The following is a 12,539-nucleotide window of genomic DNA, read 5'->3' as shown; positions in this document are numbered from 1 at the left end:
GGAAGGGGCTCTGGGTGGTGCAACACCACCATGCCCAGGAAGTGCAAGGTACCCCCTATCGCATCAGCACCCCCAAAACTTCCAGCAAGCTCCACCCCCTACACTGCCTGAGCACCTGCATGAACCATGTGACTTCTGTGGCGACAGGTTTGTTAGAGGAAGCAAGTTTCCCTGTACATACTGCAGGCAGCCACCAAACTTCACCTTGGGGGACTCTGTAACAGTGAAGACACTGTTGGCGTGCTGGACCACGATCAGTCACTCAACGCTCAACAAATATTTGCTGAAAGCATCCAAGTGCCAGGAAGTGCTCTTCACAGTAGTCCTGGGGTGGGGTGGGGATGCCACCCCTTGCCCTCATTTGGCACACATGCTAGCAAGGATGGGAGGCAAAGGAAGTGGGCAATTAAATTATATACTGGATGTTAGGCTGTGGTAAATGTGCTGGGGCAGGGGCTGCCATAAGAGAAGGAGGGCAAGACACCCTGGGGAGGTGAGACAGACAGAAGGAGGTGAGTGGGTGGCCTGAGTGTGTCATAGACAGAAGATAGCAGGCCAGGGGCCACAGCGCTAGGGCAGCCTCAGGGGGTGAGCCGACAGCCTGGCTCGACTCTGAGAAACAACAGGTAGTTCCACTTAGGTCTGGGGACAGGGACAGCTTTTGTTTTGACAGGGTCTCATTCTATTCCTTAGTCTGGCCTGGAACTAGCTCAGGCTGGCTTGAACTTGCGGCAATCCTCCTGCCTCAGTCTCCCAAATGCTGGGACGGCAGGTTTGCACCATCATGTCCAGCAGGCCCACTTAGGCTTTTTAAGTAAGCTTGTAACAGCAAGTGAGAAGGGAGCATTTTCTATTTTGTTGTGGTTTTGATTGTTTTGTTTGGTGTATATGTATTGGGGTGTGTTAAGGTATAGCAGGGCGGTGAGATTGAGAAGGAGGTAGTGAGGTTGGGAGAAGGGTGAGGAAAGGTAGTCCTGTGTACATTTCTGTGCTGGTGCTGATGACAGGGTGAGGGAGGAGGACCAGGGACTGAGCACATGGCGGGCTGGTGACTTCAGTTCTGAGCACATGGCGGGATGGTGACATCAGTTCTGAGTATTCAGGAATATTCCCCAACTGCCTAGACACAGAACCGGTATAGAGGCCTCCAGCCAATGGGGATCCTGGCAGTAAAATCCACCCTGGACTCCATTTGCCAGGAACACACCTATGTGAAAGCTGAAGGAAGAGGTAACTTTTGTCCTCCACCATGAACAACTGGGGCCACTGGTTTAAACTGTCTTACAAGCCTAGATGTCTGAACTGTACCCAGAGCTCACAGTGCCATGTGGAGGTGAAACAGACAAGACACCCGACCCCGTCCCACCATTCTGAGCGGTCACCATCTCCCATCGGGAAGAGCAAGCAGGTACCTAGGCCACGGCCAGCCCTGACATCTCACTGGCCCTCAGGTCATCTGGAGATGGTACTGTTCATCAACAGCACAGAAAACACAGCACTGAGTCAGAGAGGCGAAGCTACCTGCACAAGATCACACCACTAGAAGGGACCGACAGGAACAGGGGCCCAGACATGCCCAGCAGCACAGCCACAACCACACAAGCTTTGGTGACTCAGCAAATCTGAGCTGGCTGAGAACTTTGTCCCAAGTGGAAGAAGTGGGCAGGACAGGCTCACCCCCACCCCTGCCCACGCTGCCAGGCTGCCAGACCCAGGAATCAACTAGGGCACCGGGGAAGAAACAGACCTCTCTGAGGGAACGGTTAACCAAAGGTTAACCAGATTAGCTTTCCACCAGGACACAAGCGGAACTTTCCAGTGTGCACTTGGCTTCTTGCCTGCCCTGCAAGCACAACGTGCGTGTGACCACTGAATCTAACCAAACTCCCAGGGTCTCCTTCTGCCCCAGATCCAACAGGCAGGTCTGAATGAATCCTGACCCTGTGAGTTCCTCTCAAATGAAATGGAAACAGCTTTTTTTCTTTCACTTCTTTCCTTTGAGAGAAACAGGGAGGTGGGGGTTGGGGGAGGAGACAAAGAGCTCTTATGATTTCAGTTTCGTTTTTCTGAGTGTTGGTTACAAACAGCAGGAAAATATTCTGGTTCTAAGGTTCTGTCTGAGCTGTAGTTCTAGCATATTTTTCCAAGAAAATATTGAACACAGGATCACAATGCTGGGCTTTTATTCTGTGTCCTGGAGGAAGCTTCCCCCCAGCAAGCTCAGTAACTGCCTGCTACCCCTCTGCCCAGCAGGGCCTCCAGGACTGACAGACCCTATGTGATAGCTGAAGGAGTGCTCTTTGCTAGAATATCAAAGGACAAAGTAAAACAGATCCTCGGGTCTCTCACAAAGCTACAAAAAGGCAAAAACTTTGATGGGAAAATAAGCAAAGGATAGGAACCAGAAATTACAGACAATAAAATGCGAAGAATAAAAACAGGAAAACACCTTCAGCCTCCTCAGGCCAAAAGAAGCAAGATATCACTTTCTCTGTTTTTTGTTCGTTTTGCTTTTGTTTTTCCGAGACAGGGTTTCTCTGTGTAGCCTTGGCTGTCCTAGAACTCACTCTGTAGACCACGCTGGCCTCAAACTCACAGTGATCCTCCTGCCTCTGCCTCCCGAGTGCTGGGATTAAAGGCGTGCGCTGCCACACCACCACCTAGCCACCTTCTCTGCTTTTATTAGCAAAGGCCGCATCTTAAAGATAAAATTGGTATCAGTGAAGATACGATCAAAAAACAGGCCAAAGGCCAGAGGGATGGCTAAGCAGCTAAGAGCACTTGCTGCTCTCACAATGGACATGGATTCAGTTCCCAGCACCCAGGAATTGCCTGTCTAGAGCTCTATTCCAGGAGATCCAAAACCCGCTCCCAACCTCCATGGGCAGGTACAACATGTATATGGTACACATAATACAAAAAAATAGTTTTCAAAAAGCAGGTCAATCCACCATCAGTCATAATGTAAACAGGTGTGGACTTTTGGGAAGAAATTTGATACTACGTGTATATACTAAGCTTTAAAAAGCATTGTCCCAAGCTAGGTGGATCTCTGTGAGTTCAAGGCCAGCCTGATTTACATAGTGAACTCCAGAACAGCCAAGGCAACACAGAGAGACTCTAAACAATAACAACAAAGGGCTGGAGAGGTGGCTCAGTGGTTAAGAGCATTGTTTGCTCTTCCAGAAGTCCTGAGTTCAATTCCCAGCAACCACATGCTGGTTCACAACCATCTATACTACGATCTGATGCCCTCATCTGGCATGAAAGTGTACATGCAGATAGAGCACTCATCTATATAAAATAAGTACATCTTTTAAAAAAAGAAGAGAAAAGAAAACACAACAACAAAAATGGAGCAGGTGGTGGTACTGGTGGTGTGTCATCTGTTTGCCCAAGTAATTGCTTTTCTTTTCAGACAAGTTTTCACTATGTCTCTTACAGAGATCGGCCTGCCTCTGCTTCCCAAGTGCTAGGATTGAAAGTGTGTGTCACCCTCCACACCCAGGTAACGTGTAAATTGACTGTTGTCTGTGACGATATCACACAGCACAGAGTACTCAGTTAGTAGACACACATCAATGGATGCATAAGGACTTCTTATAGCCTTATAATCAATAATCAAAAGCATCCAAATAGCCACAAAGAGATAGGTTAGTTAAACTTCGGGATATGTGGTTTGAGAGATGGCTCAGCAGTTAAGAGTGTGATATTTTTCCAGGGATCTGAGTTCGGGTCCCAACACCCATGTCAGGCAGCTCACAACTCGGATGCCCTTTTCTGGCCTGGGTACCATACATACACACACAAATTTTTTAAATTATGAGTATATTTAAGATGAGCTATTATAATAGATATTCAAATTACTTCTAAGTCCATAACAACTTGGAGAATACTCCTGTAAATAATAAATTTAAAAGACACAGATTACATATACAGTACTCCTAACCTCATTACATAGCCACATAAAAAAAGATGAGCCTCACCAGGATACTGACCCAATCATTACGAAGACTTGATTTCCCATCTTTGTGTGTTAAACATGAATTATGTATATAGTAACATTTGGAAATGTTAACAGGAATTGTCTTTGGGGCTGAGATCATAAGTACCGATTCCTCCTTTTGGTTTTCTGTCCACTTTGAACCTTTCTCTGGAGTACAGAACAGTAAGCCTTACTACTACGTACTAGAATTAGCTGCAAGCCTGTTGCTATGTAGAGTGTGGAAGCGAAGATGCCAGATAAAACATCAAAGGGCAGAAAACCCTCAAGACCAGCTTGTGGAAAGTTCAGTGCTGTAAATTCTAGAGACCTCAGGCTTTCTGACAGCACGCTTGTGGCCAGAGCTGTCCTCATCACACTGTGGACAAGAGGGTCAGCCGTGACCATGGCGCTGGGCTAGCCTTAGCAGCCCACTTTGCTTTGCTCAGGCATGCACACAGCTCCGAGTCTATGCTGGGATAAAGGCAGAAAGAACCTGAGAAAGACAGAAAAAGCAGGTGGGTCTTCCTTTTGGGGGTGAAGAGGTGGAGTCCACGTGGATGTTACAACATGCACATGGAACAGACATGGCAAAGATGACCAGAGATGAGGTGGGGGCTGTCCCAACCTCGGAGACTGTACGGCTTTAAAGGGTCAGAGATTATCAGAATATGTTTCTCTATAGGTGTACCCAGGAATTCTGAATCCCCTGCTAATCCTTAGTAAAAAGACGTTCCCCAAGAAAAATAAACACATTTCTTTTGATTTCAAGTTTGACCCAAGGCTTCTTCAGTTAATTCATAAACTATGGTAAACTACAGGTACACACACACATAGGCTCACTCTTTCTTTCCCACTTTCAAGGAAGCAATACAAAATTGTGTGTGTGTGTGTGTGTGTGTGTGTGTTGTTTGTTGGTTTGTTTCTTTACTTATTTATTGAGACAGGGTCTTACTAGGTAGGCCAGGCTACTCTGAACTTGTGATCGCCTGCCTTAGCCTTCAAGTGCTGGGATTAACCACATTTGCACAAGTGTTTCCACATGTCTTCCGCTCCCTTGAAACAAAACCTGTCACTAAGATAACCAGGAGAAACACATTTACAGTCAATAATATTCCCTGTCCGTAATACAAGTAAAAAACGAATTAAAGTTGGTTAACAAAATGCTTAAGTCAATATGTGAACACATCCACACACAAGACATTATTAATGCACAACATAACGAGACGCTAGATCTTTTCATAAAGCACCGCTACTCATACACTTGGCAGTGGTATTCTTAGAAAATGCAGTATAAATTAAAAACATGCAGAGACGATTCGCTTCTGTGTAGCATGAAATCTGGTTCCAGGCTCAGATCTTAGCAGACAGGAGTGCCTGCTGCACAGTTGTGTAGATGACAATCCCACCTTCCAGAAGGCTCATCCTTCCCACAGAAGCCCTGGCTACTCACAGCACCTACTAAACCACCTGCACGTTTCCAGTGTGTCCTACAGGGGGCGCTGTGGCCCACACAGAGCTTCATGCTGGAACCCTCTTTTTTTCAACTGACAGAAAAGTCATAGAATTCAGATATTTATCCAAAGCCAAACAGTAGAATCATTAACTGACAGGACCACTGGAGGACGGATGAGAGGAGGAAGAGGAAGAGATGGTGGAGGAAGAAGGAAGTCCCTAAGCTAATATTTACACTCATAACCACCAGGCATTGTGTCAGGCAATTTCCATTGCACCCAGTCTACTCTCTGCTGCAGGGTGGCACCCTTCCCAGCCCATACTTTCAGGTAAAGACACAGCACTTCAGGGAGTTACTCCCCTGCCCTGGGCCCCACTGTAGGGACTGTGGATGAGGCAAGCCTTAGCCAGCCTTTCTGTGCTGCTCGAAAGTGCTTCCCCTCCACACCACGCTTCAGGTCCCCTCCACGCCTCAGGTCCCCTCCATGCCTCAGGTCCCTCACCAGGGCTGATGATTCTATAAATCTGTCTAGAACACAGGGAAAGCAGCTCACCAAGAGAAAGATGGCCTGGTACTGGCCTCTCAGCCTCTGATCCTGAGCACAGGGAATGAAGCTCCCTGGGAAGTGACAGGCTAACTTTACTTACACTCCAGCAGAGCCTGAGTCAGTGGCCGAGCCACTGCAGGAAAAGTACAATTTAGCGTCATATCCCAAATTACGGGATGTATGGATTGGTGACCATCAAATCCCTCTCTGTGTGGACACAGCCGGGTTGTTCCTTGTTAGAGGGTTGTAGACACCGCTCTCTGCTGTCTGCTGTCAGACACTAAAGCTGTGAGTAGGCACTACAACGAGAGGCCCGTTGTACATCTGACATAGTTTGTATCTGTCACCTTGATCTAACCCCATCACTTTAGGAGTCTTTTGAGGCCTGGCTGATGACCCCATTTGCTGCAGAGGCCTCAGCCTATACAGTCCATTCTAGCAAAGCAAACTCTGAAGAGGTTTCGTGGAAAAGGTCTCAACTAGGGCTCCTGTCAAATAAATTCTTGCAAAATTAAGTCAAGCACGGCCGGCCCAAGGCTAATCGTGAACTGATGTGTAGCCGGGCAGAGAAGGCTGTGGGTTACTGGAACAGCAGAGCTCAGGGCACAGGCTCTCAAGTCACTGCCTGGGCCCAACTCTGCTCTGTTGTTTATGCATGTAGCTCTGGACAAGCTCTGATCCCGAGCACCTTCTGTTCCTCGTTGGTAAAACGAGGCTTATGACAACGTATGAAAGTACAAGAATCTGAGGAAGACACTAAGAAACTGACGGCACAAAGGCCACATCCAGTTACCACTCCCCCTTACTAATTTCAGACTGAATGCCGCCATCTGAAGAATGGCTGGAGGCCTGACTCCATTCCCAGACATACACATATACACATATTAAAAAGTGATATATATATCTCCTTTTCAAAGGGATCGGAGCCATGGCTCAGCAGTTAAGAGTACATACTACTGTTTTACAGAGGACCCAAGTTTGGTTCCCAATACCCACACTGGGACTCACAGTTACCCCTAAGTCCAGTGTCCAGTACCCTCTCCTGTCCCCTGCTGGCATTTGCACTCACATGCACATACCCACACAGAGAAACACATATATGAACAGAATTTAAAAATAAGCCATAAAGGGATGGCTGGGTGGAGATATAAGAGGGCCGGGAAGGGGCATGAACCCAGGAGCCGCATTTTCCTGCTTGTGCAGTGGAGCCGTGCCATGCCTACAGATCCTCGTCCTGTGTGGCTACAAGGAGCGTAAGTAGGTCACCGAGGAAACACTGGCAAAAACAGATCGGAGGTCAGAAGAAAGAAGAAACTTGTACATGCCAGAGCTGTCCAGAAGAGGGAGTGGGGTTCTGGTGGTTAGGCCAGGAGATGGCTCATCATGTGCCACACGGGCATGCCTGCGGTGCTCCTTCCACGGAAGCACCTACTGCTGTGATAAACTGAAAAAGTGCTGATAGGCAGGGGTGCGGCTGGCAGGCCTAAGGAAAGAACGGAGGACTTCGGACCGCCGCTGGCACCACAGCCCCCGACTTTCACTTTCCGCTGTCAGAGCACCAGTTAGTGGTAAATGGAGGCGGGCGGCACCAGTGACCAGCTGTGGTGCCAAGAACCAAACACATCTCTAATAACCACTAGGGTGCTGGGGCTGGCCTAGGACACGGTTCTGCTGATGCCCTTCTACTTTGGGGGATTTAAGATCAGCGTCATCTGCCACACTGCTAGGCTGATGGTGGAGAGGGCTCAAGTACAGAGCAGTGGGCCAGCCCACCTCCCACGTGGGGCCTGGCCCTGGTCCTCCCACGTGGGGCCTGGCCCTGGTCCTCTCATGTGGAGCCTGGCCCAGGTCCTCCTACGCTAGGCCTGCCTGGGTCCTCTTATGCGGGGCCTGGCCCAGGTACCCAGGTGGCTGTCTCCATGTGTGTCATCTTCTCTGCAAAGGAGTCACAGTTGTTCGCCCCCTGCTTTCCACCATTGCTTCACCGCACAACCACAGACACACACCCTGACGTGGGTCTTACTAGCGGGTACCCTCTAGGTACCCACCACAAGCACAGTGCAAGCCACTAAGACAGACAAAAGGCCAAGGAGCAAGAGAAGGGAGGGGCAAGAGGAGAGGCCTACTCCAACCTAGGGCACCCAGGGGACACTACTGTCTTTAGAAACTACAAAACTAAAAATAAATTTAGAACTAGGAACTATCTGCCAACAAATACTGTTTGTATTTAAACAATACAATTCAAGAAAAAATATATTTCCTGCAATATCGCTCGTGGGCTATTTTCCAGGTATTTCCTGTGCGTTTGTTTCTGGTCATTCACATGGTCTCGACTCTAAGAACTTGAAAGCGGCTGTGGGTATCAGACATGGAGAGAGAGAGAAAGCACAGAAGCAAGTGACCGTGGGAACACCTGGCTGTTCCGTTTGCTGTCCAGCAACACCTGGTGACAGTAGGAGACCCTCTGGCTAGGCTGGCTGACATCCTATTGAGAATGTACTTAGTCATCCAGACTTAGGCTGCTGGATCTTCCCACAGCTCGATTAGCCCACAACCACCCTCCCAACCCCTGGCAGGGGCAGCTCACCTCCCGCCTTGTCTCTGTCCTTTACTCCTTTTGACTGTACCCAAACACCACCCCCGCACCCTGAGAACCACAGCTCCCTTCCCTGCTCCTCTTCCGACTGCCTGCTAAGGGCTGAATTTAGGCCTTTACCTTCCCCTATGAGGCCTGTTCACGTCCTCTAAGCCACTGGCCTTCAGCCATGTCCACTGGTAAATACACACACACACACACAGTATTCTGCCTGCATGTACACCTGCCTGCCACAAGAAGGCACCGGATCTCATTACAGATGGTTGTGAGCCACCATGTGGTTGCTGGGAATTGAACTCAGGACCTTTGGAAGAGCAGCCGGTGCTCTTAACCTCTGAGCCACCTCTCCAGCCCCGACTGGTGACTCGGGGACAGTTGCCTCCCACACAAAGGTTCCCTGAGGTCCTCCACTCCTCTCAGCCTCAGGGCCCACTCCGCCCAGGACAAGAAAGGGACACAAGTTTCACTTCACACACCGTCCTCTGGCACTGGTGACCAGGAAGAATTATCCTTCCGCCTAGGGTGGGGTAGCAGGGCTGGGAGCACAGCCTGCGTGCTAACCCACAAAGCATCTAACAAAAGGACACTCCATCAGACCCAGAGTGCCTGGCCCTAGCCTGTGCCTAGTCACTTGTTCTCTTCCACATTCCTGTGAAATCCCCTCAGCGACCCCTCATCACAAGCCCCTAAAGTCTCAGGGTCCACTTCTGTACTGTGCTTGCCTCCTCCCTACCCTCAGCAAATGTGCAGCACCTGTTCCTGTGAGAAAGCGTTGCAGCATCCGTAGAGCCGCTCTTGGGGAGGGGGTGTCAAAGGGAGACTGAACTCCCACCCTTGTCACCCCTAGCACATGAATAATCTGTGCACATCTGTAATTCACTCCACTTACCCATGGTAAGTTTTCAACTATCTTAGTGTCTATGTCTTCTTAGACTATGAACCCCAGAGGTGCCAAATGCAAATCTGTCAAGTCTGCTTAATCACCAGTCCTGAGTGTCACACAGTAGGTCTCTGCTGGGAGCTTAGAAAGCTTAGAGCCCCCCAACCCGCATCCTGTCCTGTGTACCCCTTCTGCTGTGACTTATTTTGAGCCTTTGAAGCTCTGGGCAACACACCTCTTGATCTCAGCATCCCACTTACAGCACCGTGCAGCTGAGCCCGAGGGTCTCCGCAGATCCTGCCAGCTCTGTTTTTTGCTTTGTTTTGCTTTTTGCTTTTCATTTTGTTTTTCAAGGCAGGGTTTCTCTGTGTAGCCATGGCTGTCCTGGACTCGCTTATAGACCAGGTTGGCCTTGAACTCACAGCAATCCACCTGCCTCTGCTTCCTGAGTGCTGGAATTAAAGGCATGTGCCACCACATACGGCTTTTTTTGTTTGTTTTCTGTTTTTGATCCTGCCAGCTCTGACACAGCTAAAAATGCACAGGCTTGCTGGGACTATGGGGTAGGTAGCTTTCTCCCAGGGCTGGGCTCAGAAGACAACACAGCAGTAGTGGCTCCTCAGAGTGGCACAGATCCGCTGCTGCAGTGAGCCAAAGTCCTCAAATGGGTAGTTAGAATATGTGTGTGCGCAGCTAAGTATAACAGACAATGAAGAGTGATTTCATCTCCCTCTGAGGACGTATCAGTACACTACTCTATATTTATGCCTTCTGTCTCCTAATTTAGACCAGAACTTTTTTTTTTCTGATCAGCTCTCACTTGCCAATACTTTTACTCTACGGCTAAATGAAAAACTAGAGTCATGTAAGTTCACAGACGGAATGGACGCTGATTTACAAAGCCCCGAGAATGTGGCTGCAGGCCGATACTGGCAACCCCGTAATTAGATTCAGCGTGCCTTGCAGTGATGTATTTTTTTTAACTGTCTTTTTAATAACTCAGTCTTCCTTCTGGGATGAAGGGAAAGATGGAATTTGTTAAAAATAAATTGAGATTTAGTGGCTTTTCAGCCTTCTGCTGCTTGGTGCTCTAAATATTCTATAAATAAGAGAAGCCCTGCCCTATAGTGCACTGTAAACACCCACAGACACTCAGAGCCAAATTCTTCCAATTATGACCCTGTGCCTGTTGCCAAGCGACTGCAGGGACCTACTTGAACGGCAGCCATCTAGGCCATCTCCTGATTAAGCTGCCCTGTAGCGAGGAAGCCGGGCCTGTTGCTCTGGCCTCACAGCCAGTCCCAAAGAACCGTTCTGTGTTCCCGAATTAAGCCTTTTCCTTGTGATAGAATTACAATTCAAAGGCTACTGTGAAACTCACTAGCACCCGGCCTGGGCTGGGTGTCTGTTTAAGATGGAGGGCTGTCACAGTGAGAATTTTTAAATCAGGCAACTGAAGGGCAGTCCCAGCTGCATTTCTAATTGTGTTCAACAAATCAAGGTCAAACAGAAGTAGGTCAGCTGTCAACATAACAGGTGAGTCAGACACTGCCGCCTCTGCTGCCTAGCTGCTTCCTGAACAGCAGGGGGCGCTGCTACCCAGTGCAGAGGCTCAAATGGTCCTTCAACAAGTAAGTCCTCGCCACACCCCAAACGGACAACATGGGTGGCATAGGGTACTGGGCCTACTTATCTGTGGTTCAAACAACAGTGCTTGCTGGCATTCACTGGGACTGTGCGCCCCTTAAGGGACTGCACTCTGAGAAGCAGTCTGTGACTGCCATGTGTCGCTGAGATTACTTCCAGCTCCTTAGAAACCAGGAAGCTCCAAGCAGTGTGAAGGCAAATGAGCTCCAAGCTAGAATAGAAGCAATCTGCCTCCCAACACGGGGCTCCCTGCTCACTGTGGGCTCACCTGAGGTCAGCGAGAACACGGGGCTCCCTGCTCACTGTGGGCTCACCTGAGGCCAGCGAGAACACGGGGCTCCCTGCTCACTGTGGGCTCACCTGAGGCCAGCGAGAACACGGGGCTCCCTGCTCACTGTGGGCTCACCTGAGGCCAGCGAGAACACGGGGCTCCCTGCTCACTGTGGGCTCACCTGAGGCCAGCGAGAACACGGGGCTCCCTGCTCACTGTGGGCTCACCTGAGGTCAGCGAGAACACGGGGCTCCCTGCTCACTGTGGGCTCACCTGAGGCCAGCGAGAACACGGGGCTCCCTGCTCACTGTGGGCTCACCTGAGGCCAACGAGAACACGGGGCTCCCTGCTCACTGTGGGCTCACCTGAGGCCAGCAAGAAGCCCTGGGACCTGGTCCAGCAGCATCCACTCTGCAGCCTATGAGTGAACTGGCACCTCCCAAAGAAGAACAGAGGTGTGCGTGTGGTCCAGCTCCCGAAACTCATAGTTGGGATCTATATAGTTACAGGGACAGGTTTTTTATAAAGTGGACATCCAGGAATGTTGGGAAGCAGGGGTCACAAAGCACTGCACCCCCTCAGGAAGGACTCCATCGACAGTGGTCCTTTCCACTGCTGTCGCATGGAGCAGGGTTCTATTCTTTATTCACTGGTAACACGTACATCCCAGTGTTTGCTCTGCTTAGAGCCTGGGCATTGGGTCAGAGGCCCTCCCTCTGCCTTGCTTTGTTCCCTTGGCAGAGCCGCGGTCACATCACTGGCCCTTAGCAATCACCCCGTGCATACCCTCAGAGGACATGAGTATGTGCACAGACCTCTGCAAGGGTCTGTGACAGCAGAGCCCCCCACGGCAACACTATGAAAGTGGTCCTTCTGTACAATGGGGTAAAGCAAGGCTCAAAGAGGGTGCCTATCTGCTCAAGGGGGCATATTTAGTAAGCAGCGGAGCTGGATTTCAAAGGCAGGCATGCAACATCCCAACCAACCCTGGTTTTGCAATGAGCACCCACTTCTTTCGGAATCTAGAAGTGGCAGAGAGCAACAACTTTTGAGGGGAGCCCACTTATCAGAAAGAACTTTTGCATCAGCCGCCTAATTAATATATGGCAGGCTCAGCTCCTACAACCCAAATCCAAGTCCTATTCCCATCCCCAGAGAGC

Source organism: Acomys russatus, chromosome 7 (assembly GCF_903995435.1).
Source record: "Acomys russatus chromosome 7, mAcoRus1.1, whole genome shotgun sequence".
NCBI classification, from domain to species: Eukaryota; Metazoa; Chordata; class Mammalia; order Rodentia; family Muridae; genus Acomys; species Acomys russatus.
Note: the sequence above shows the minus strand (reverse complement) of the source record.